At 45.1% G+C, this 26,118-nt stretch overlaps 1 protein-coding gene and 1 long non-coding RNA gene across 5 annotated transcripts in view; one reads left to right on the top strand and one right to left on the bottom strand.

The window, feature by feature from the left end:
- The window catches only part of pak1 (p21 protein (Cdc42/Rac)-activated kinase 1), a 219,584-nt gene that overhangs the window by 65,323 nt on the left and 128,143 nt on the right, over positions 1-26,118 (top strand). Inside the window, exon 1 of one of the 3 annotated variants that reach the window (XM_038817722.1) lies at positions 13,940-14,094. The exons of 1 other annotated variant lie outside the window; for it this stretch is intronic. The gene's annotated coding sequence lies outside the window, so the exon portion shown is untranslated. Of the gene's footprint in view, positions 1-13,939; positions 14,095-14,418; positions 14,438-26,118 lie in introns of those variants that run through there. One more of the 3 variants, XM_038817723.1, reaches the window with a different exon arrangement.
- Positions 838-13,912, bottom strand: LOC119977113. 2 transcript variants are annotated; one of them, XR_005463120.1, is made up of 3 exons: positions 13,785-13,912; positions 12,987-13,083; positions 838-886 (listed from the first exon to the last, which is right to left on the bottom strand). It is a non-coding gene; the product is annotated as an uncharacterized LOC119977113 (long non-coding RNA). The 2 variants fall into 2 exon arrangements; XR_005463119.1 differs by lacking the exon at positions 838-886 and adding an exon at positions 3,860-4,516.

Genomic DNA, 26,118 nt, shown 5'->3' with positions numbered 1-26,118 from the left:
CTCAACGCTGTGAGGCAGCAGTGCTAACCACTAGAATAACTAAACTTTATTCTCGAAGCGCAATCACTATTAGGTCCGAAAACATAGCAACCAATTTACACATGCCTAGGTCCCACAACATAAAGAAGACAAACCACCTACAAAATCTGGAAATTAAAAGATCTTGTGATCACCAGTATCCCTTAATACAAAGAACAAAGAAAAGTACAGCACAGGGCCCTTCGGCCCTCCAAGCCCCGTCGACCATGAATGTCTATCAATGCAGCATTTAATTGTTAAATCATTCCACAGCCTGGCTCCATTATCCAGGAATCCATTCGGCGTACTGATTACATGCTGTGTGAAGAACCTCTTGATATCATTCTTAAATTCATTCAGTAACGACTTTTACGATCCCTGTTGATGTTTTTATTGGATGGGAAGATCCCAGAATGGAACTCTGGCTCAAAAGACCATAACATTTACTTTTATAAAACACTAAGGAATAGTGACCACTAATTTGTTTTAACAACAAGAACAAAACATTCATGAAGCATGAAAATTTGATTATTATTCAATATCCCCCTATCTTAACAATTGCACAGATTTAAAGATTTACATGGATTACAAAGTACATTTTAAACTACAATGGTCTCATTCACACAAAGTCCCTTATAAGCGCACAAGATGACCATGGTCAAGTTCACACTCTGCTCTGAACCCAAGTTAGTGTCTGTGGTTTTCTCCTCAGATGATGGGGCGGCACATTGGTTAGCACTGCTGTCTCACCGTGCCAGGGACCCTGATTCAATTCCGGCCTCGGGTGACTGTCTAGACAGTCTGGAGTTTGCACAGTTTGCACTTTCTCCCCGTGTCTGCATGGATTTCCTTCAGATGCTCCGGTTTCCTGCCACAGTCAAAAGATATGCAAGTTAGGTGAATTGGCCATGTTGAATTGACCCTTAATGTCTAGGGAGATGGAGGGTACTTTAAAAGGGTTATGGGAATAGGGCCGGAAAGTGGGCTTGGGTGGAGTTTGCTTTCAGAGGGTCCGTGTCCTTCTGTATGGTAGGTATTGTATAAATTTGAAACGATTGTCACACGAGTGGTTCCAAACTCCACGCCCAAAAACACACTTTAAATTCTTCTCTCATAATTATGCTTTCTCTTGACAGTTTGCATTTCAAATTCCAATTTACAAATTACATTTTAAACAAAGCTTCCGCTCCACTTTTAACAGTGAATCGAATCCAGGATTTCACACCAACCCCCTCAGGATTTTTTGGTCTTGATTGCTGTTTAAACTGCTGACAATCACTTTAACTGTACTCTACTGCATTGAAATGACATCAAACATTTCATCTACCTCTGAAGTCTGTTGTTCCACTGTAAATCTAGTTACTGCGATTGTCTCCTTAACCCTTCCTTGAATTCTTCTGAACAATACCTTGGGACTCTGTTCACTTAACTCCAGACTTCTTAAACATTGTTTGAAATGAATGAAAATCGCTTATTGTCACAAGTAGGCTTCAAATTAAGTACTGTGAAAAAACCCTAGTCGCCACATTCCGGCGCCTGTTCGGGGAGGCTGGAATGGGAATTGAACCATGCTGCTGGCCTGCCTTGGTCTGCTTTAAAAGCCAGCTCTTTAGCTCTGTGCTAAACCTGTCCCAATTCCCTGGCTATCTGGACTGTAATGTACTTTGGAAGGCCTGCCTCTTTGTGGTTGACGTCCTGTCCAGTCTTTCTTCTGGAAGAGTTGTGAGATGTTCACTCCCCGAGATCACGCCTCCAACTGTTCTCAAATGACCTAAACCAAAGTTTTTAAAAAATCTCACAAGGATCTCCAGTTGCTAAGAAATGGCCACATGCTATGCCTTTCATTTATACTTCATACCGTAGCCCTCCCCAAGCACAATTACAACTCGGTTGGAACTTCACCAACCCCACACATACAAAAATACCGTTGTCCAGCATAAACCTAACTATTGTTTTTACCCTTCCAGGCACAGAAACATTAAATTAAACACACCTAAAACAATACTTTATTTCTAATGTTTGCCCATACAAATGCAAATTCCTTAAAACTACCTTTTTTTCTTTAACACCCACCCCCCGCTTGAAAGATAGGAATCTTCATAAACATGTGTACATTTTTTTTACACTGGTATTACATCTATTTTACACAAACTTAAAAATTTTTTTTTAGTGTACCCAATTAATTTTTTCCAAATCAGGGGCAATCTAGCATGGCCAATCCACTTACCCTGCACATCTTTGGGTTGTGGGGGCGAAACCCATGCAAACACGGGGAGAATGTGCAAATTCCACATGGACAGTGACCCAGAGCCGTGATCGAATCTGGGACCTCAGCGCCGTGAGGCTGCAGGGCTAACCCAGTATTTTACACAAACTTAACATGACAAATATCTAACTACAGAACTTATTACATAATGCAAGTATAGTTTTCTTAGTTCGCAATTATACATGTCATAATTGTTATGGGCCAGGGTTTAGAAAACTCCAAAGTATATTATGGAGTTCACCTGACCTCTTAACTGTTTATTGAAATTGGCTATGATGAGCACAAGAGTCTGCCTTTCTGTTGGTTAACAGAGTTCTTGGGTGCTTTTAATCAAAAAACAAACTTTATTCTACAAATTTAGTTAACATTTGTATAAACACAGACAGTAAGAATTTTTATCAACTACAAACATAAAGACCCCACACAGCTACAGTAATCTATGCATTACCCTTAATGAGTTCCCCTTAACAGTTCCAATTCAATAACAAAATCCAAGTAAAATCAGAAACCCCTTTTCAAAGGTGTGGCCCAGCACACTGCATTCTTACTGGTATTGATTCTCTGTTCCCCTTTTAAAACAGCAGATTTGAATTGGGGCAGCACGGTAGCATGGTGGTTAGCATAAATGCTTCACAGCTCCAGGGTCCCAGGTTCGATTCCCGGCTGGGTCACTGTCTGTGCGGAGTCTGCACGTCCTCCCTGTGTGTGCGTGGGTTTCCTCCGGGTGCTCCGGTTTCCTCCCACAGTCCAAAGATGTGCGGGTTAGGTGGATTGGCCGTAGTGTCCTAAGAAGTAAGGTTAAGGGTGGGGTTGTTGGGTTACGGGTATAGGGTGGATACGTGGGTTTGAGTAGGGTGATCATTGCTCGGCACAACATCGAGGGCCGAAGGGCCTGTTCTGTGCTGTACTGTTCTATGTTCTATGTTCTAATTCTTTCCAGAAAGCAATGATCTAATTTATGAAGATAGAGAGACACTTCTTTCAACCTGTGCAGTTCAAACCAGTCCAAACTCAAAACAAAAATTTAAAACTCACAACCACAGCACAGTTCCACCCCCACAATGACATCACTGAAGCCATGTGATGAGACAAAAACATTTCTTAAAGGGACACTCCCACGACATAATATATAATCAGTGATGTAACACAAACAAAGACAATAACTTTCACAGCGACATCAGAATCTATACATGATAACATTATCATAACTCAAGTCTTGTGTTTCTTTTTCTTATTTTCAGTTTTCAACCCAGAAAAGAATGTTTCATTTAAATCTGCAGTGCAATTTTCCTTTCGTCACAAGGCGGCATAGTTCCTTTCACAAGCCCACTTTTCAAATTCACATTTCAACTTAACGCAGTCGAAATGTTATTATTGTGCATGTTATAAACCAACCGGAGGCCAAGGGATCTACAACCTCAAGAGTCCATGTGGCCTCACCGGAGTATGATATCCTTAGATGAGGGGGCGGCGCCACCCCTTTAAGATAGGGGCACCTGGGAGGCGCTTCGGGGAGTAGGAGGTGTAATCTAATAGGTATAATAAATTGGAGTTTTCTTACAATCATCGCTTCGGAGTGGTTGCTTGTCTGGGACTTTATACTGGCGACGAGGATGGGATTGGATGGGCTAACCATGGTACCCCCCCCCCCTCGTAGATTTCGTGGAGCCTCTTCAAGGAGCAATGTATCTAATTATTGTGGGCACGCATTCAAAATGGATGGCCATTCACCACACGACCATAAAGACATCACAAGCCACCACTTAGCGACTCAGACAAATCTTCATAATCTACAGACATCCTGAGGTACTGGTATCGGACAGCGGCACCGCTTTTACGAGTACAGAATCCGCCGACTTTCTAAAGCAAAACTGGGTCCGTTATGTACGGACCGCACCCTACCACCCGTCATCCAATGGTTTGGCTGAACGGTCAGTGCAGATATTTAAGTTCGGCATCCGGAAATAGACCTCTGGTTCCCCAGAGACCCGCCTCAACAGTTTCCATTTCTACTACAGGACCACGCCACAGGCCACCACTGGAATGGTGCCCTCTGAACTGTTAATGGGACGTCGGCAGTGCATGCGGTTGAGCCTCGTCTTGCCAGACAACGGGGAAAAGATCCGCGACCAGCAGGAACATATTGAGATGTGAAGAACCAGATCCATCAGGAAATTTGTAGTGGGAGACGCCGTCTACGTCTGGAATTTTGCCGACGGGGCGATGTGGACCCTGGGGACGATAGTAAAGTGATCAGCTTTCCACGTTTCAAATTATCCCTTTAAAAAAAAAAAATTTAGAGTACCCTATTATTTTTTTGGTGGCCAAATCCACCTACCTTGCACGTCTTTGGTTGTGGGGGTGAAATGTAGACACGGGGAGAATGTGCAAACTCCACACGGACAGTGACCTGGAGCCAGTCTCAAATTATTCCAACTGGTTATTACTAATCAGCATCCAGTAATTTAATCCCCACGTTTTGAAATTCTGCACGAGCCCTGACTTTTGTTACAATCCCAGTTGATGTTATAACTGGACGGGGAGATTCCAAAATGGAACCTTGACTCAAAAGATCGTAACTTTTACTCTCTAAAAATAAAATGTGGAGGAACAGAGTCACAGGCCCACTAATTAGTTTTAACAATGGGAATTTTTAAAATTACATTTATTTGGATTATTATACAATACTCATTTACTTCCCCCGTTAGCTTAACAATTACACCCAGATTTGAATATTAACATAGTTTACAAAGCTGCAGTAGCCTTATTAACACAAAGTCTGTTTGAAACACACAAGATTGTCATGATATACACCAGTGTATCATGGTGCAGACACGTGCTGATGGACACACACAGGGACCAATCAACATGCACAAACACCGCAGCCAATCACCAGTTAGAATACACACACTATAAAGGCAGAGGGCACCACGATTCCCGCTCATTCTGGATGCTGCCTCTGAGTGTAACAGGAACTCATCCAGCCCAGCACAGACTCCCAACACGTGCTGAGAGAATCAACTGGTTCGGACAAGGCTTAGGTCTCTAGTTTAAGTTAGCATCATTAAAACCCACAGTCAACGTGTGTTAGTTAGTTACAAGTAGTTAATAAAATTGAGTTGAACCCTCATCAGTGTTGGAAGTGTTTGTTCATCTCTAGTCTACACTAGCCAACACGACAAAGATGACTGTGAGATCAGCCATGATTTCATTGAGTGGCAGAACAGACTTGATAGTTCAAATGGCCTACTTCTGCTCCTACGTCGTATATTTATGGTGGTCAAGTACACACTCCACTCTGAAGTTAGTGTCTGTGGTTTTCTCCTTGGAATCCTTCCAGATGATTGTCGCATGAAAACTTCCAAAAACATGCTTTAAATTCTTCTCTCCTAATAATGCTTTCCCTTGACGGTTTACATTCTAAATGCACTCCAGGTTTTACAAATTACACTTTCAAACAAAGCTTACACTCCACTTTTAGCGAATCCAGTCCAGGATTTCACACAAACTCCTTTAGAATTTGTTGGTCTTGATTGCTGTTTAAATTGCTCACAATCGCTTTAACTCTTGACACCCAGGATGTATTAAAATTACATCCGGCATTTCATTTACCTCTGAGGTCTGCTCCACTGTTATTCTAGCTACTGCAATTGTCACTTTAACTCAGAACACTTTGTTTACTCTTCCTTGAATTCTTCTGAACACTACCTTAGTCTCTGTTCACTTAACCCCAGACTTCTTGGGCACTTTTTTTGTCCAAGTTCGACCTTTGTTTTCCTTACAAACACTCTTGTCTCCATGCCAGACGTTCACTGGCCCAACTGTCACTCCAGAATTCGGGCATTCAATCTGACATCCCAGCATTGCACAGAGTGTGCTACGCTGTCTGAAGAAGGAATGAGACATCAAACCGAAGCCCTTTTAAGTTGATACTTAAGTTGAAAAGATTTTGCAACACTCGAACAGAGGAGCCAGTTTGTGGGATCTTGCTGTATCCTAGTTGTCGCTTTGTAATCAGTCTTGCCAACGTAACAGTAGTGACTGTGTTTTGAAAGCAATCCATTGATTTTGAAGCACTTTGGGAAGGCCTGAGGACGTTTTGTGGTGTTACAGAAGTGCAAGTTCTTTTGTTCCTCCCTTTCTTTTGTCCTGCTCTTCCACTCAGCAGGGAGAGGAGAGATTGATTTTCTCAAACTTGACCCCTTTTCTTCTTTATTTAAGGTTGCTTCTGAAGAACAAACTTGCATTTATATAGTGCCTTTCAAGGAGGGGGGGGGGGTTGGGTTACGGGTGTAGGGTGGATACGTGGGTTTGAGTAGGGTGATCATGGCTCGGCACAACATCAAGGGCCGAAGGGCCTGTTCTGTGCTGTACTGTTCTATGTTCTAACCCAAGGTGTCGGAAGCACTCTTGAAATGTGGTCACTGTTGTAATGTAGGTGATAGGGCAGCCATTCTATGCACAGTCCCCCGATGACATTACTAAACACAGATTATCTGGTCTTTAATGTTGGTTGAGAGATAAAGATTGATCACCACATCAGGGAAATTTTCCCTGCACTTCAAAATGGGCTGAATGGCGGCTTCCTCTGCTGTAAATGACTTGAAGACCCTAGTGCTATGGGATCTTTCATGTTCACCTGAAAGGGCAGACGTGGCCTCAGTTTAATGACTCATCCTCCATGTGAATGTGTACAAGAAAGGTCATCAACCAGCCTGTCACATATGTATGAAGCAGTTGCAAAAATTATAAACTGTGCCCAATTAATTTATTCAGCCTTGAATGTTTTTATTTTAAAGAAAAGCGAGTACCTGAATTTTTGGGAGTGATTGGGACTGGTGAGTTCTCAAGTGTTTGAAATTGCACTTTGGGGAAAGTCCCTCGGTTGAGAGACCTCAGCCTGGTATAGGGTTTGCTCTTAAAGAATGTTCAGGAAAAGCCACGTCACTCTGTGTAAACATAACAACCCCATTCTGCATGGACTTTGGCATCTTCGTTAAGGAGGCGTTTCAAAGTTTTGAGAGTAAATATTGTCAGGATAAATTTATTTCTTCAAATAAAATAAAATTTCCTCAAACTAGCCTTTGACATTAAATAAGGCTTTTAAGATTTAAAATTACAATTGGCAAGTGGCCTTAAATGTTAGGGTTGGAAATCGCCTATCATTAAATGAAAAGTTTGGTTTGAACTTCTGAGATCACTCCTAAGATTAATTTAAAGCAGGGCTTGATTTTGGAGTATGAGTAATTGCTGGCAGGAAATGTGCAACTTTATTTCCCTTTTTATTCATAGAATTGTCAGTAATGATCTCGCGTTTGTGTCGGAGCTTGCTCGAGTTCACATCCCATATCGTTCCCCCTCTTGAAAAACAACCTTTTACCTGACTGTATAGCCTATTTATATTTCACTTAATTGTAATTTTTCTTCCCATTTCCTCCTCCTTCCTGGAAGGTTACTGAATCCCGTATGCGAGTGGCATTTAAGTGCCATCCCTACTTTGTCAAGAGACTATTTTGTTAGAGCAACGCTTTTATTAAAAAAAAAGTTAATGGCAACAAATTATTTAAAGTGAGCTGGGAGGTAAGCAGACATAGTCTTTACTACAAACAATCAGCCCTTTACCAGCATCCACGCAAAATTCTTCAGTAAAAGTCGCTGGCTGGATGTTTCTTCTGCATTAAATATTATAAATGAATGCAAGTTGTCCGTGCTTCATGATCATCTGCCAACACCTTGATTCTCATCCTTGCTTCCAAATCCCTCCATGGTCTTCCTTCTCCTTATTTGGGTGGCATGGTAGCACACTGGCTATCACTGTTGCTTCACCACTCCAGGGTTCCAGGTTCGATTTCCGGCTTGCGTCGCTGTCTGTGTGGAGTCTGCATGTTCTCCCCATGTCTGCGTGGGTTTCCTCCCGGTGCTCTGGTTTCGTCCCACAGTCCAAAGATGTGCAGGTTAGGTGGATTGGCTATGCTAAATTGCCCTGAGTGTCCAAAAAGGTTGGGTGGGATGAGTGAGTTAAGGAGATAGGGTGGAGGCATGGGCTTAATTAGGGTGCTCTTTCCAAGGGCTGGTGCAGACTCAATGGGCTGAAGGGCCGCCTTTTGCACCGTAAATTCTATGATCCCTATTTCTGTAACCTCTTCCAGTCGACAATCCCCCTTGATCTTTGTGCTCCTCTCATTCTGGCCTCTTGCGTAACCCTGATTTTGCTCACTCCTCCTTTGGCAACCATACTTTCAACCCCCTTGATCCTAAAGCACGAGAGTACCGTCCCTAAAGCTCTCAGCTTCTCCACATCTCTTTCCTCCATTTAAGCTATGCCTTCAAACCAAGCTCTTTGATCAAGCTTTTTAGTTGTATGGCCTCTTGTCTCCTATATGTAGCTCTGTCAAATTTTGTTTGTCCTGTGAAGCACCTTGAGCTGTTTTAGTACATAAAATGTGCTATATAAATGCAAATTATGTTTTTCTCCCATGGTCTTTGAGAACTGTTTTGAAGAAATAGGGGAGCTCCCCCCACTTGTCCTGGTAAACATCTCTCAAACAACTTTCCCTTTTTAACAAAATGTTTTAAGTGCCCAATTCATTTTTATTTCCAATTAAGGGGCAATTTAGCGTGACCAAACCACCTACTCTGCACATCTTTGGGTTCTGGGGGTGAGACCTGATGCGACCATCAATTCACTCGAGACATGAGTAGAAGTAAACCGTGGCTTTAATCAACTTAGAACAGTGCCTGCCTGCGACTAAACTAATGCTGAGAACTGCCTGCAGGTCGACTGCTCTTCATACCTTCCTTCAAGGGGGGGGGAGCCATGGGCGGAGCCCATACATGCCCCAACATGTTCCCCTATGGATAATGCCATACAATGGCCCATAGGAGAAGTCCACAAGGGCAACAGTATGGCACAGATACAAATATACAAAGACAAGTGCGACAGCACAGATACAAATACACTGGTGGATTATTAGTATAATACGTTCACCCCCTGTTAAAAAAAAATGTCCGCCTTGATGCAGCCTCAGCCGCCAGTGGGAAGATGGTGGCCTTGATTAGTGGGCGGGCTTTCTCCGCATAGTTGGGGACCCACTGGGCATAATATGAAAAGAACCCAAGGCACCTCATCAGGGACGTGGGGCAGTGGGGGAGGGGAAGTTGCAGGAGGGGGCGCATACGGTCAGGGTCAGGTCCTAGAACCTCGTTTTCAACGACGTAGTCGAGAATGGCTAGTCTGGTTCTGCGGAAAACGCATTTCTCCTTGTTGTACGTGAGGTTTAGGGTTTGGCGGTTTGGAGAAATCTGTGGAGATTGGCATCATGGTCCTGCTGATCATGGCCGCAGATGGTGACATTGTCCAAGTACGGAAATGTGGCCCGTAGCCCGTACTGGTCCACCATTCGGTCCATTGTTCTTTTGAACACCGAAGCCACGTTCGTGACACCAAAGAGGACCCGGAGGAAGTGGCAAAGGTGGCCGTCTGCCTCAAAAGCCGTGTAGTGGCGGTCCTCCGGGCGGATTGGGAGCTGGTGGTATGCAGACTTCAGATCCACCGTGGAGAACACCCGGTAGTGTGCGATCTGGTTTACCATGTCTGCAATCGAGGAAGGGGAGTACGCATCGGGTTGCGTGTACCGGTTTATGGTTTGGCTGTAATCTACAACCATCCGGTTCTTTTCCCCGGTCTTGATAACCACCACCTGATCTTTCAGGGGCTTTTGCTGGCCCCGATGACTCCCTCCCGCAAGAGTCGCTGGACCTCGGACCTGATAAAAGTCCTGTCCTGTATGCTATACCGCCTGCTTCTGGTAGCGACTGGTTTGCAGTCAGCGGTGAGGTTTGCAAAGAGTGGGGGAGGGTCGACTTTTAGGGTCGCGAGGCTGCATATGGTGAATGGGGGTAGGGGCCCCCGAACTTCAGGGTTAGGCTCCTGAGGTTGCATTGGAAATCTAGTCCTAATAGGAGAGGAGTGCAGAGGTCTGGGAGCACATATAATTTAAAATTGCCGTACTTGGTGCCCTGTATTGCTAGGGTTGCGGTAGTGCACCCTTGGATTTGCACCGAGTGCGACCCAGAGGCGAGGGAGATGGTTTGGTGTGCTGGGAAAATTGTGAGCGAGCAACGTCTTACCATGTCCGGGTGAATGAAGCTCTCTGTGCTCCCGGAGTCGAAAAGGCAAGGTGTCTCATGCCCGTTTACCCGGACGGTCATCATAGAGCTCCGGAGGTGCTTGGGTCGCGACTGGTCCAGGGTGACCGCGCTGAGTTGCAGGTAGTCGGCATGGTCGGAGGTGCTGGGGCGGCTCCGCCATGGGTGCTATTGTTGATCGTACGCGTCGAGCGGCGTAGCAGATGGCGGCCCCCGTTGGTCGAGCGTGGCGGGCGGTGAGGAAGATGGCGTCCAAGATGGCGGCCCCCATGGATCGCACTTGGCCGGCCACGTGGAGGGGGATGGCCAAGATGACGACTCCCGTGAGTCGCACGTGCTGTGAGGGCTAGAAGATGGCTGCCCCCATGGATAGCACGAGGCTCATGATGTGTCTGCAGGGGGCAGAGTCGGTAGACACGCTGCCACACTGCGGGCCTGTGAGTCTGAGGATCGGGCCTGTGAGTTAGAGTTCTTGGACCTGGCCAAGCAAACTTTGGCGAAATGCCATTTTCTCCCACAGCTGCTGCAGTTCGCGTTACGGGCCGGGCAGTGCTGCCGGGGGTGTTGGGACTGACCGCAGAAATTGCAGGGTAGCCCCCCATGATGGACGGGCGGCCGCGCGGCACAGGCCTGGGGTAGTCTTTGGTCGGGGGTCCACCAGGGGGTCGCGTGGTCAGACGTGAACGCGTTAAGGCTCTGGAACGCTACTTCCAGAGAGGAGGCTAACTTTACCGTCTGATCCAGATCCAGGGCCCCCTTTTCGAGTAGGCGCTGTCTCACATAGTTGGACCGAACTCCTGCCACGTAGACGTCCTGGATGGCGAGTTCCATATGTTGAGTGGCCATAATGGCCTGGTAGTTGCAGCTGTGTGCGAGGACTTTGAGGTCGCGTAGGTAGTCATCTAGCGATTTCCCCGGGACGCTGGCGGCGAGTGGCGAGGATGTGTCGCGCGTAGACCTCGTTCACGGGCCGTACATAGAGGTGTCTGAACATCGCGAGGGCGTCTGCGTAGGAGGAGGCCCCGTCGAGTTGAACAGAGATTCGATGGCTCCCCCGTGCGTGGAGGTGGCTCAGCCTCTGTTTCTGGGTGATGGAAGGCGTTGAGAAGGCTGCGCGATAGGCCTTGAAGCAGCGGAGCCAGTGCGAAAAAATTTCTTAAACCTCCGCGGCCTGCGGATCAAGTTCCAGTTGGTCAGTTTTGAGGGCCGATTCCATAGTTGCGTTTAAGTTGATAAAATCGATGCGACCATCAATTCACTCGAGACATGAGTAGAAGTAAACCGTGGCTTTAATCAACTTAGAACAGTGCCTGCCTGCGACTGAACCAATGCTGAGAACTGCCTGCAGGTCGACTGCTCTTTATACCTCCCTTCAAGGGGGAGGAGCCATGGGCGGAGCCCATACATGCCCCAACATGTTCCCCTATGGATAATGCCATACAGTGGCCCATTGGAGAAGCCCACAAGGGCAACAGTATGGCACAGATACAAATACAAGTGCGACAGCACAGATACAAATACACTGGTGGATTATTAGTACAATACATTCACCACAAGACCCACACAGATAAGGGGAGAATGTGCAAACTCCATATGGACAGTGACTCGGAGCTGGGATTGAACCTGAGACCTCAGCACCATATGACTGCAGTGCTAACCCACTGCGCCACCGTGCTGCCCTTCTTTCCTCTCTTTTTTAAAACATCTTTCCTTTCAGTCTCAGCCCCACATATCTCCACCTCACTTTCCAAAATTAAGACGGTGCTTAAACCAGCTCCTTGACAAAGTTTTTGGTCATCTGACCTTGTGTTTTCATGGTGTGAAAGCAAAATACTGCGGATGCTGGAAGTCTGAAATGTAATCAGAAAATGCTGGGTAAACTCAGCGGGCCTGGCAGCATCTGTGGAGAGAGAAACAGTTAGCATTTCTGGTCCATGTGACCCTTCTACAGAAGGTTCTGTAAAAAGGTCAGAGGCACTTGAAGTATTATCTGTGTTTCTCTTGGGGGCAGCATGGTGGCGCAGTGGTTAGCACTGCAGCCTAGGGCGCTGAGGACCCGGGTTCGATCCCGGCTCTGGGTCACTGTCTGTGCGGAGTTTGCACATTCTCCCCGTGTTTGCGTGAGTCTCGCCCCACAACCCAAAGGTGTGCAGGATAGGTGGATTAGCCAGGATAAATTGCCCCTTAATTGGAAAAAAATAATTGGGTACGCTAAATTTATTTCTAAAACCTGTGTTTGTCCCGCCACAGATGCTGCCTGACCTGTGGGTAAATCCTGCTTTTGCAGTTTTCCTGATGTAGCTAGATGTCATACTTTGTTATCTAACGCTCCTGTAAAGTGCCGAGGGATATTTTATTTCATTATAGGCACTATTAAGTTTTTATTGTAGAGCTTGCCATTCCCTGACTCAGGGCGATAGGCTTCTCTGTTCGCAGCATCGATTATTTTGACCCGTTTACAGTGGAGCAAATGCCTTAGTTTCTCGCTGCTGCCTCGTCAATAGGTTGGGCGTGCAGTGCAAACACGAATGTGGAACTGAAATAAGTGGCCTACCCCACGACAACATGATGAGTTGGTATCTCAATACTTTGCTCCAATTCTGCTGTTTCCAATGACTCATCTTTTATCTGAGATGAAAGGCATCTTGATCCTGAATTTGGGAGATAAAAAGGCACCACTTCACTTTCTGGTCCTGGCTTTTTCTTTTGGCGCAAGTATTGCTTTTGTACTTTGATCAGTATGATTATTGTGCAGTTTAGTTGGGCATTGGGCTAGAATAAAAATGTCAGATGGGTCTTCTCAACACAAAATGATACTTTAGGATATGGGGGGGGGGGGGGGGGGCTGCTGGGACTGTGATTGTACTGGAACCCAAGTAACAAGACAACATTTCTGATTATTTTATTTACCGACTGATTTGGTTGAGTTAACTCCATGTAGGAGGGTTAAAATAAACTCTGCAAATGTGGGATCGGGGGATGGAAAGAAGTGACTCAGGATATCCATTCCTGATCACTGTCCAATCATTCGGGACGGCCACTCCTGATCACGGTCCAATGACTGTCTGACGTATTGATGAATGGAGCAGAAAGGTTGAGTGTTGGGGACCACGAAAGTGACATGAAGGGGGTGGGTGAGGTCGATTTCATTAGCGATGGCAGGGGATTGGCAAATGAGGGAAAGGGGTGATAGGTGAGGGAAGTGGGGGTGAGAGAGGAGGGGTGGGGGGTGAGAGAGTTGGGGTGGAGGATAGGAGAGGGGAGTGACAATGCTGGTATTTCACAGAACATAGCTAATTTAGAAGGTAGTCTGTTTTAAAGTTACCAGTTCTTGATCCATTGTATGTTGTACCTTGTATTACTCCCACGAAATAAAACGCTTTCCCATTGATTCACATTCAATTAGATCAGAACAAAGCCAATCCCAGATTGCCCGGAGCCTGACTGTTAAACAGCAGCCAGTCGAGATGTCTGCATTAGGGTGTTTTTTTTTCTCCCTCTCTCCTTCCGCAACCAATGTGAGTCACTGAGAACATGACATCATGTCTGGGGAGGTCCCAGCCACCGAGTGCTCTCCACTTGTGTTGTACACCGGGTGTTAGATGTTTGTGGCAGGAGAGGAAGAAAGAAGAGGAGCCGATAGGAGCAACTCATTAAAATAGGTGAGGTGCTGTCCCGGTTTAAGAAGGAACTCGCTCTGCGTGTGTGTGTGGGGAATGGGCGAACTGCTACAGAGCTGTGCGAAGCCTTTGTTGAGGTGAGGCTGGTGTTCTGAGGCAGTGCCCTGTGAGTGTTTGTATTGTCTGATCTAGCTGTCAGAGTACTGGAGGGGGGCTGGGGGCCATGATATATGGTGCGATTAAGAAGCAATTGCTGCGGGTGACAAACGAGAAAAGGCTGCTGGCCATGCAGGTGATCCCTGTGTGGTCGAGAGGAAGATATTCATTCATTCTGCGGTGCTGAGCTCCCTTGTCTGACTTAAGTGGCCTAGCAGAAAGATTTGCGGTTTGTCTTTTTAAAAATAGATTGATGTAGATTTGTTTACTTAGCGAGGAACTGGAATGAAATGCATATATTTTCCCCTTTAAAAAGGGTAATCAAACTGTTGAGCGTGTAGCTCTGTTTCATGCTGAGCTGCTTTATCAATCTCAGCTTGGGTGATTTTTTAGCACGAGGGCATTTGAATGGATTTTGCCCATGCTGAACTTGATTGAGGAGTTTTAGCACACAAAGTTCTGTCATTTAACTCTCCAGCTGCAGGCTACACTTCAGGAGATGTAGCTGCTTATTTTTGGCCCCTTGCAAATGCAATGATAAGGAATAATTAAAATGAATATTTGGTGGTTGTTTTCAAAGTTGTGTGTATACTGGTGTCTGTTTATTTGATTGGGCCATCTTTATAAAAATATTTGTTTACTTTAAACAAATTAGTTCATGGTACTGTTTGTACCATAAAGATGCACGGAAGCTATTGTCACGAGCTAGTGCGCAGTCAATTCCGGCCCCACTTGACCCAGCGTCGTACCCGAAAGACATGCTTGTTAGGTGATTTGGACATTCTGTATTCTCCCTCTGAGTACCCGAACAGGCGCCGAAATGTGGCGACTGGAGGATTTTCACAGTAATTTAATATAATAATCTTTATTGTCACAAGTAAGCCCCAAGTCGTCACACTCTGCTGCCCCTATCCTTTTATTTTTATTAATTTTTCTTTCCCTTTCCAGCACCCTTTCCCCTCTGTTGTTTGTCTGTGTATGTGTGCGCGCGCAGAGATTGCCGTGAGTTAGGAAGGGGGTTGGGAACGGCGTAGTAGATACATTTTCTGTCCGCTTTATTATAATACTGTACATAGTGATTGGTTACTGGTGTAACCAACATTGGTGTTTTAAAGTCACAAACCTGGTGATTGCAGTTTATTGGGCTCAATCAAGGACGTTGGATATTTTAAATAAAATCAAATAATAAAAGTAATCTTTATTAGTGTTACAAGTAGGCTTACATTAACACTGCAATGAAGTTATGGTACCACATTGGTTAGCACTGTTGTTTCACAACTCCAGGCTCCCAGGTTCAATTCCCGGCTTGGATCACTGCCTGTGTGGAGTCTGCACATTCTTCCCATGTCTGCGTGGGTTTCCTCCGGATGCTCCGGTTTCCTCCCTCAGTCCAAAGATGTGCAGGCTAGTAGGACTGGCCATGCTAATTGTCCATAGTGTCCAAAAAGGTTAAGTGAGGGTTACGGGAATAGGGTGGAAATGTGGGCTTGAGTAGGGTGCTCTTTGTAAGGGCCGGTGCAGACTTGATGGGCCGAATGGCCTTCTGCACTGTAAATTCTGTAATAAGGATCCTTGATGCACTGGGATTAATTCCAGTTAGTCCTTCTCAAACTCAGGTCTTTGTTTTGGTGCTTCCTCCTTTGCCTAGGGCTGGTTTAGCTCAGTGGGCTAGACAGCTGGTTTGTGATGCAGAACAAGACCATAGGCCAAGGATGGGTTCAATTCCCGTACCAGCTTACCCAAACAGGTGCCGGAATATGGCGACTAGGGGCTTTTCACAGTAACTTCATACTTGTGACAATAAAAGATTATTATTATTATTCTGGACTTCAGATGGTTTTCTCTGGCAAGGTTGTCTACTTCCTCTGTAGATTCTGTATCATTTCAGGTTTACAGCAAAGGATGTGACTGACACTCACTGCTCTCAGAAACAACTGAGCAGTTCTTTCACTTCAACAAGCAGGGGAGAGAGAGAGCCTACCTTTAACGTCAAAGGTCTAAAGTCTAAAGGTCTAAACTCTAAACACTTCTGCCCAATTCTCTCCGAAAGCAACACACAGGAAACAATTACTGACCATTGTCAGGCAGAACACTGTCTCTAGCCAATCCACTGGTTGGAGAAGTCTAACTTATCCTCTCCAAACACATAGCCTGGGAACACAGTGCCCTGACAAGCAGGCTGTTGCAACTTTGAGTTTTCTGCTTCAACGCACATCCCGATTATGGGTCCACGGACCAAAATAATAAAATAGAAGAAATGGGAACAAAGGAAATAAAGAGGAAGAACTCTTGCACAATGGTGAAAATGCTAATATCGCAACTTGTTTTGCTTTGCCTCTTTCTTTGCCTGTGAGGCCGGGGTGTGTCTCCTCTTTCTGTCTGTCTGTCTCTCTCTCTGTCGCTCTATATTTTTCACTGTGTATGTTCTCAGTTTCCTCTTTCTCTCTTTTGCCTCTCCTTCATTTCCCTTTTTCTCTTCTACGTCTCACTTTTCTCTCCTTCCCTCTCTCCCTCTCACTTTCTTTTTCCTCTTTCTTTCTCTCTTTCTCTTCTCTTCCAACTCTCCCCACCTGGCACTGCATTTATATCGGACTTGTTTTCACCATTCCAAATTAAAACAAGTGCCTATGAGCTAGAACACTAGCATTTAATATAACTTATATAGCCACAACGTACATACACACATCCCCAAGCACCTACTTCCAGGCAATGCTTTTGTCCGGCTGAGTTGTTTTGAGTCAACTGTTATGACCAAGTTTGTGTACAACAAATGTTGTGCTCGGGAAAGTGATGGTTGGAAATTGGATTGGTTTATTTTGCCGGGCACTTTGCAATTTTGTTTTTGAGTTTAGAGGAAAATATTTCTGAATACTATCTGTTGTGTTCTTCATTCATTGACTGCTGGGGAAGCTGTGTAATTTCATTGTTCATCAGAGAAAGAAGGAACTTGCATTTATATAGCGCCTTTCATAGCCACAGAATGCCCCAAAACACTTTGCAGCCACTCTAGTATTTTGGAGCAGATTCATTGTTGAAATGTAAAAGACAAAGCACAAATTACAAACAACAAGATTGCACAATGATAATGACCAGATAATCTATTTTTAGGCGACAGCAACTTGTATGTACAGAGCATCTTTAATGCTGAAGAACCTCCCAGGGTGTTTCGAGGAATGTTGTCAAGTAAAATTTGATACCAAGACTTGAAGGAGATATTAGGGCAGATGACGAAAAGTGTGGTCAGCATTACGTTTTAAGGCGTGTCTTCAAGGAGGAAAGAAAGGTAGAGAGGTGGAATGGTTTAGGGAGGGAATGTCTGAGTTTGGAAAGTATGAAACTGACAGCTACCGATGGTTTAACAAATCAGGGATGGTTGAATCTGGAATTGTAGAACTGCATATATTTGAGGGTTTTGTGGCTGGGGGAAAGATGCACAGGATGATGGGGGGGGGTTAAGGATTTAAAAAGGAGGATGAGTCATAGACCCGGAAAGTAGGGAAGTTATGCTGAAGCTGTTTCAACCTTGGTTAGACCACATTGGCACTGTGCAGAGGCCTGGTGATCATATTGTAAAAATGATATAGAGACAGTGGAGAGAGTTGTCAAAAGCTTTGAGGAGTGATATCCAGAAATGTGTGGGTTTACATATCAGGAAAGGATGGACCAGCTGGATCTCTGTTCTCTGAATAAACAACGCGAACATTAGTCCAATGGAAGTCATTAAAGCCATCAAAGGTTTGGATTGAAGTGAAACAGACCAATGTTTTCTACTGCGGAGGAGAGCAGGACTAGAGACCATCCAATATAAGATGGTTCCCAAGAAACCCAAGAGGAAATTTGGAAGAAACATCTTTACTGAGAGAGTGGTGAGAATGTAGTATAATCCATTGAAGAGGAAGCTAGATAAGCATATGAGGGAGGGAGGGATACGAAGGTAGAATTAGATGAGAAGTTGCAGGAGGCCCATGTGAAGCAATAAACATTGGCATGGACTGGTTGGGCAGAATGGCCTGTTTCTGTGCATATGTACTCTAATTCTGTGTCATGTAATTCTATATAAAAGGCATAACTGTTAGTAGACCACCCTGTCAGTACCTCACCAGGAGTCAGCCTGGATTATGTGAGTATTTCTCTGGAGCGAAAAACTTGAGCGCAAACTTGCATCCTTTTGTTTGAACCTGCAGTACAATCATTACAAAGATACGATACAGGGTGTGGTACCTGTATGTGTGCTTTGATGGTCTGTTCCTTTTACTTAAATCTGGCACTATTAGTGCTCTCGTAAAGTTGGTTCCATATTTGTGTCAATTTAATTTAGCTGAGAACTGTTTGTAGTGAATATAAATTTGTGGCAAAAGGAGACTCGACAGGATTGATGCTGAGAGTATATTTGCCCTTGTGGGGTCGTCTAGGATTAGGGGACACAGTTTAAATATAAGAGGTTACCCATTTAAAATGGAGATGGGGAGTAATCTTTTCTCTGAGGGTCATTAGTCTATGGAATTCTCTATGCCAGAGAGTGGTGGAAGCTGTGTCATTGAATATGTTCAAGGCTAAATTAGATAGGTTTTTGATTGACAAGTGAGTCGAGGGCTATGGGGGTCAGACGGGAAAGTGGAGGTCATAATTCATGATATTGAATGGCGGAGCAGGCTTGAAGGGCCAAATGGGTTACTCCTATTGCTAGTTCTTCATCATAGAATCCCTACAGTGCAGAAGGAGGCCATTTGGCCCACTTCCCCATACTATCCCAATAACTCCTTAACCTAACTACACATCCCGAGACACTAAGGGGCAATTTACCATAGCCAATCCACCTAACTGACACGTCTTTAAACTGTGGGAGGAAACCGGAGCACCCGGAGGAAACTCATGCAGACACGGGGAGAAAGTGCAAACTGCTCACAGACAGAGACCCAAGGCCGGTTCTTGTGTTTAAATGTATAACTGGGAATCTTCTTGACTGACTGCTTAGTGATTTCTTTTCAGCCAGACTTTCTCCAGTTGCTGAAATATTTTAACCACAGCAAATAACCCCTTTGCTGTATTTTACACAGCAGCCAATGTAGGCTACTATAAAATCACAAAATTCAAAGTACAGTAGTCCCCCGTTATACCGCGCTCCGCAATACCGCTGTTCGCGATATACCGCGGGGGGGCTTATGGACCCCAACTGTCAGTTGTGTCAATTTCAGCGGCCGGCTGATTGCTTCAGTGAGAGAGCAGCTTCCCTCTCCGGATCAAAGTGAGCCGGCCGCTGAAATTGACACTGCCCGCCGCTCTCTCCCTCCAATCCAACTTTTAAGTTTTAATGTTTCTGATTGGAGGGAGAGAGCAGCGGGCAGTGTCAATTTCAGCGGCCGGCTCACTTTGATCCGGAGAGGGAAGCTGCTCTCTCACTGAAACAATCAGCCGGCCGCTGAAATTGACACTGCCGGCTGCTCTCTCCCTCCAATCAGTACCTCAGCAGCCACAGCCTGTACCTCAGCAGCCACGGCCTGTACCCCAGCTACAGAGGGGAGGGGCGATGTGAGACCATGCTGGTCTTGCAGAGGCCCGTATGACCTCCTCCTGTGTTCTCTGCTCTCTCCCTCCAATCAGCCGGCAGTGTCAATTTCAGCGGCCGGCTCACTTTGATCCGGAGAGGGAAGCTGCTCTCTCACTGAAACAATCAGCCGGCCGCTGAAATTTACACTGCCGGCTGCTCTCTCCCTCCAATCAGAAACATTAAAACTTAAAAGTTGGATTGGAGGGAGAGAGCAGCGGGCAGTGTCAATTTCAGCGGCCGGCTGATTGTTTCAGTGAGAGAGCAGCTTCCCTCTCCGGATCAAAGTGAGCCGGCCGCTGAAATTGACACTGTTTTAATTAGATCCACGATGGGGGTTTTAAATTTATTTAAAAATCTATGCTAGCGCTTCCCATTGTGAGTCTACGGGGGTCTGACCTCTTTCCCCCCCCGCCCCCCGTAGACTCTCAATGGGAAGCGCTAGCATATATTTTAAAATAAATTTAAAACCCCCATCGTGGATATCCGCGGCTCGGTTGCAACGCGGGTGGCTGTCTTGGACCCCAACACCCGCGTTATAAAGGGGGACTACTGTACTTACAAAATAACCCAGTTATAGAGCTTGCAAAGAACCTAGCCCATGAGCAGATACAATCCCTGAGATCCACTGATCTCACTTATTGAGAGGAATTTACCAATATTTAAAGTCAGCCTCTGACTGAAAATTGGCGTGCAGTTCTCCTGTTGTAGTCCCTATTTTCGTGCACTCTGGGGGAGATAAAACATGAGTGGGCGTGGTTTACGCCATCACGCTGGTGGGACGGGGCCTGACTGAGCCGGCAAGGCTGGCTGCACAGAGATCGGGGAACCATCTGCAAGTGCGTCCTGATCAGCGAAGAAATTGAACATCCCCCAGCTCCCCCCGCCACAGACACTGAGGACCCCCCACAAGCATTGACACCACAGCACAAGCATCAGGGGACCCCCCCCCCCCCCCCCCCCAAACAAAATGAGACCACTCCCCCCTCAAAATGGGGCTCCCTAGAGTACTGCCCCTGGCAGTGCCAATCTGGCAACACCAATCTGTGCCAGTGGACTGCTTCCAGATATGTCCCTCTACCCCACCCCCCCTCCGGGGTCTGTGGTTATCCTGGTACCCCCGGGGGGATCCCCGAGACTGATGCTCATTTTTCAAAACCTGTTGTAAACCTTGCCAACGTGACATCACACCTGCAGGGGATGAATGTTCAACGAGGTGAGATCATTTGACAGAAGGCGGGGTTAAGTATGTTATAATATATTTAAAGGAGGTTCCCACTCTTTCTGGACGTGAACCTCGTTATGTCATCAGTGAGGGGCATGGAAATTCAGCCATCGAGATCTTGTCGGCAAGAATCTCATTTCCAGATTCTCGTGGGACTTTGGACCACTGTCGCCGTTCTCGCTGATGGTGGGTCCGGGCTCAAAATTCTGCCTAACTTCTCCTCCTTCCTTGACTGTTAGCTGTAGTTGCCTCTGCCTTCCCCAATTGACCATCTTCTTGTGTGCTTGGTATTGCATGTTGGCAGTTCATTGACATCCACGCCAAGCTCAAAATTGTGGGCAATTTGGTTAATTCCTTTACTTCTGTGCAACCTGGAGATGTTGAACTAATTCTAATACCCCTACCCCTACACTGGACTGGTTAAGCAATGATATCATAAATTAAGCACCCAATGAAGCCACTTGGCCCATCATGATACTGATGTCTATTTGAAAAAACTATCTGATTAGTCCCACTGCACCTGCTCGTTCCCTGTAAGATATATTTTCAAATTATTCCACAATCTTCGCAGGCAGTGTATTTGGATTGTCCTAAAAGCTGTGTTTTTGTTTAAAGTCAATTTTCTTAAATGTTCTTTTGCCACTTATGCGAAGACTTGGTTTTCTGGTGATTGACCCATCTGCCAGAGGAAAGAGTTTCTCTTTATTTATTCCATTGCTTTATAGCATGTATACTGAGGGGCAAAGCTAAAGCCTTCTCAATCTGTATGGTTTAGCTATCAAGGAAACTGTCAGGTTTTGACTCCACTTCTGTATTAAATTGAACAAGCAGAACATAGGTGACTACCAAAGGACTTTAAAAAACTTAATATCCTGCCTGTAATGTCATCTTTCATTCAGAAGAACTGCTGTCAAAAATCTTCAAATAGATGGGCTAAGGGTAAATGTGCACCCTGAATGTGCGGTGAACATCTAAAATCTGGTCCAGTCTGTGCATCTTAAGAAAGTGAGAGTCCTTAACTGCCTGAACATATTTAATCATTGATTTGCCTAACCTTAAATAGTTGATAAGTCACCAACAACTTGCATTTAACTTTTACCCCAGAAAAATACTTCAAAGGATTGAGACAGAAAATTGACACTAACTTGGAGTTGTTTGGACAGGGCGAATTTTGGTCAAAGCAGCAGGTTTTGAGGAGTGTCTTAAGGGTGGAAGAGAGATAACCAGAGGTAGTTCTGGCACCCAGACAGTTGAAGACATGGCCACCAATGAAGGTGTGAGAAAAGTGAGGATGTAAGAAAGACCTGAATTGGAGGAGCAGTGTTCTTGGAAGGTTGTAAAGCTAGGGAAAGTACAGAAATGGGGAGGGGTAAAGCCATGGAAAAGTTTGAACATAATAATTTTGTGTTTGACTCCTGGTACACCAACTCCTCGATGCGCATCAGCAAGCAGGTGATTCACACAACATCTTTCAAATTTAGTCATACAATGAAAAGTATTGTTTCCTGAACACAGTTGTACAACTCTGGTCTCATTCACTGTTGTTTCTTTTGAGTGTAATTCTGTAGTCCACTTAACTGCCTGCTCGTGCCCAAGTTCTGGAACCAGCCATGTGGCCTGTGATGACCGATTTGGTTGTGCAGCTTCCTCTGTTCCTATCCGGTTGGCAAGTTGAGCTGCCGTATATAATTCGGTGTATCTTGATCGTCCTGGTTTTCTTATGTGGTTGTTTCAGATGAGTTACGCTGATAAGTGCTCGATCCTGATTCTCAGTTGATGCTGTGAAATTTGATCTTGAATAACATTCACTGTACTTGCCCTCCTAATCCATCTCCTTGCCCACTAAAGATCCTTAAATCTCATTCTTGAAAATTTCATTTTATCCAGCATCTGGGAATGAGAATTCTACATTTTCGCTACCTTTCGCATACTGAAGTGTTTCCTGAATTCGATCCGGGGTGGCTTAACACTAGGATAGCCACCTCTCTAGGATTGACCTGGAGTCGCCAGGTATGGGAAGATCAATCGCCAGGACATAGCTGTGAAATCTTGGAGAAAAATCATGTTCTTTTGAGCATTTCACTTTTCCAGATATAAAAATATTGAAAATGGGGGGAGGGAGAAGAGGCTGTTTGGCCAACAATCAAGCATCCTCCAATTAGGGAAGGCCAGTGAGTGAGTCTTGCATCAATGATAGGGAAATTATTGTAGAGGATTCTTCGAGACAGGAATTCCTCCCGTTTGGAAGCAAGTGGAAGAATGCTTGTCAGAATGGAAGGCTGTGACTAGTGGTGTTCCGCAGGGATCAATGCTGGGACCGTTGCCATTTGTAGCATGTATAAATGATTTGGAGGAAAATGTAACTGGTCTGATTAGTAAGTTTGTAGATGACACAAAGGTTGGTGGCATTGCGAATAGTGATGAGGACTGTCGCAGGATATAGATCGTTTGGAGACTTGGCCAGAGAGATGGCAGATGGAGTTTAATCCGGACAAATGTGAGGTGATGCATTTTGGAAGGTCTAATATAGGTGGGAAATATACAGTAAATGGCAGAACCCTTTAGAATATTGACAGGCAGAGGGATCTGCGTGTTCACGTCCACGTGGAGTAATTGAAGCGAATACTTGCATATATTAAGAGGGAGCTAAGTAAACATGAGTGAGAATGGAATAGAAGGGTATGCTTAGAGGGGTGGACATGATGTGGAGATGCCGGCGTTGGACTGGGGTGAGCACAGTAAGAAGTCTTACAACACCAGGTTAAAGTCCAACAGGTTTGTTTCAAACACGAGCTTTCGGAGCACGGCTCCTTCTTCAGGTGAATGGAAAGGCTTGTTCCAGAAATGTTTATATAGACACAGTCAGAGATGCCCCGGAATGCGAGCACCTGCAGGCAATCAAATCATCAAAGATGCAGAGAGAGAGGTAACTCCAGGTTAAAGAGGGGTGGAAGGAGACTTGTGTGGAGCATAAACACCAACATGGACTAATTATAGTTTTGTGCTATAGATTCTATCTAAATTGTGCCTACTCATGAGTTATGCATGATGATTCTTTGCACAGTTCCATAGGTACTGGTATTTATTTGACAGACACTTCAGCTAAGTATCAATGAGCAAAGTATTGAGTGAGTGTGGAGGCTTCTTGACCATTTGGTGGTATCATTAGGTGGTTTAACTCACTCGGCTAAATCGCTGGCTTTTAAAGCAGACCAAGCAGGCCAGCAGCACAGTTCGATTCCCGTACCAGCCTCCCCGAACAGGCGCCGGAATGTGTCGACTAGGGGCTTTTCACAGTAACTTAATTGAAGCCTACTCGTGACAATAAGCGATTTTCATTTCATTTCATTACCAAACCAGTTTTGGTTATTCCTGCATTTTAAATCAGGAGCAGGAATCCAGGTTTAATTTTTATTTTCTCTTTCTATTGGTTGCTAGACAATTCCTGAGGGGGGAAACAGTCTAAGTTTAGTACCTCGTTAGCAGTTTGGCACCTCAGTTTGCTGCTTTCCAACCTGCATGACTTGCTTGTGAAGAGGAAGAAAAGTGCTAGTGGTGGTCTGAGGTGGCTGTGTGGACTCTGCACAGAAAACCTGTTCTGGAGGTGGGATTTCCAGGATTGGGGGTAACGGGTGAGTTGGAAGTGTTTTAAGACTGCAATCGATATTTTTTGCGAATGGGTATTGAGGAATGTGGAGCAGGGGTGGCACGGTAGCACAGTGATTAGCACTGTTACTTCACAGTGCCAGGGACCTGGGTTCGATTCCTGACTTGGGGCACTCTCTATGCGGAGTCTGCACGTTCTCCCCATGTCTGCGTGGGTTTCCTCCGAGTGCTCCAGTTTCCTCCCACAAGTTCCGAAAGACGTGCTTATTAGATGATTTGGACATTCTGAATTCTCCCTCTGTGTACCCAAACAAGCGCCGGAGTGTGGCGACTAAGGAATTTTCACAGTAACTTCATTGCAGTGTTAATGTAAGCCTACTTGTAAGCTCATTTTCATTCATTGTGACACTAATAAAGATTATTATTATTGTATGTTTCCATGTTCTAGCGGGACCAACAATACAATACAAAAATGAGCTTGGCTGTCTTGGGCAGCAGGCTGTAATATACATACCCCAATAAGTTTGGAGGTGGGGCAGATAGTGGGGCACTGTTCAGGTGAGCTCTCTATATGGTTGTAGCTGCTTTTAAAGCTGATGTGGCCAGTTACACAAATCAGGAGCCACTAAGCCTAACACATACAGAAGCTACATTCCAGCCGACACAATCAGGAAGCTCCCAAATCCATTAATTCTTGATTACATTAAACCACTTTCATTTACTGCAAGATTGTTTGCACATCCGGCTCAAAATCCAGCATGAGTCATCACAGGCTAATGAATACTTTGAAGAATAAAACAGAATTCTTTTTGTAAAACGGCAGGATTAAAAGTCCATTGATAGAATTGATTATTTTTCCATTCCTCCTCTGACCGTGGTGCTTCATTCCGGGGTACAGTTAAACAGGACTTTGCTCAACAAGCCATTATTTATTTGTTTTTATTCTTTTATGGGATGGGGGTGTTGCAGACTAGACCAGCATTTATTCCCCAATCCTAATTGCGTTTCAGAAGGTGGCCTTCTTGAGGGTACAAGGGGAGAATTTGCAAGCTCCACACGGACAGTGACAGGAGGCCAGGAACGAACCCAGGTCTTTGGTGCTATGAGGCAGCAGTGCTAACGACTGTGTCACTGTGCTGCCTTTATTTCAAATATCTCTGTCTCTTTTAAGTCTTAGCCCAGGCAAGGGCCTCTAACTTTACTTGAGATATTTGCACATCAAACGTGACCCAGATAGCCCGATTTCATCTCTGTTGATTTTATTCACTGTTCTTGCTGAAATCTTCAAGATAATGGAACCATGTATGTAGCAGATGTTTAGGAAATAATGTTTCACTTTGTTTAGGGAGGTTTTAAGAGCTGACCCAGATTTTGTGATAGTGATGGTAATAATGGTGAAACTGAGAATTCACCATCGTTACACCTCTGAAACAGACAGCAACCTCTGGAGTCTGCCTGCATATGTGCAGTTAAAGACACAAATCCAGACATTTCTTCAGCGAATCTATGCTTCTCCATAGTGTGCATGTACAGT

The sequence above is a fragment of the Scyliorhinus canicula genome, chromosome 14, assembly GCF_902713615.1.
Source record: "Scyliorhinus canicula chromosome 14, sScyCan1.1, whole genome shotgun sequence".
Lineage (NCBI taxonomy): Eukaryota > Metazoa > Chordata > Chondrichthyes > Carcharhiniformes > Scyliorhinidae > Scyliorhinus > Scyliorhinus canicula.
Note: the sequence above shows the minus strand (reverse complement) of the source record. Positions and strands in the feature narration are given on the sequence as shown.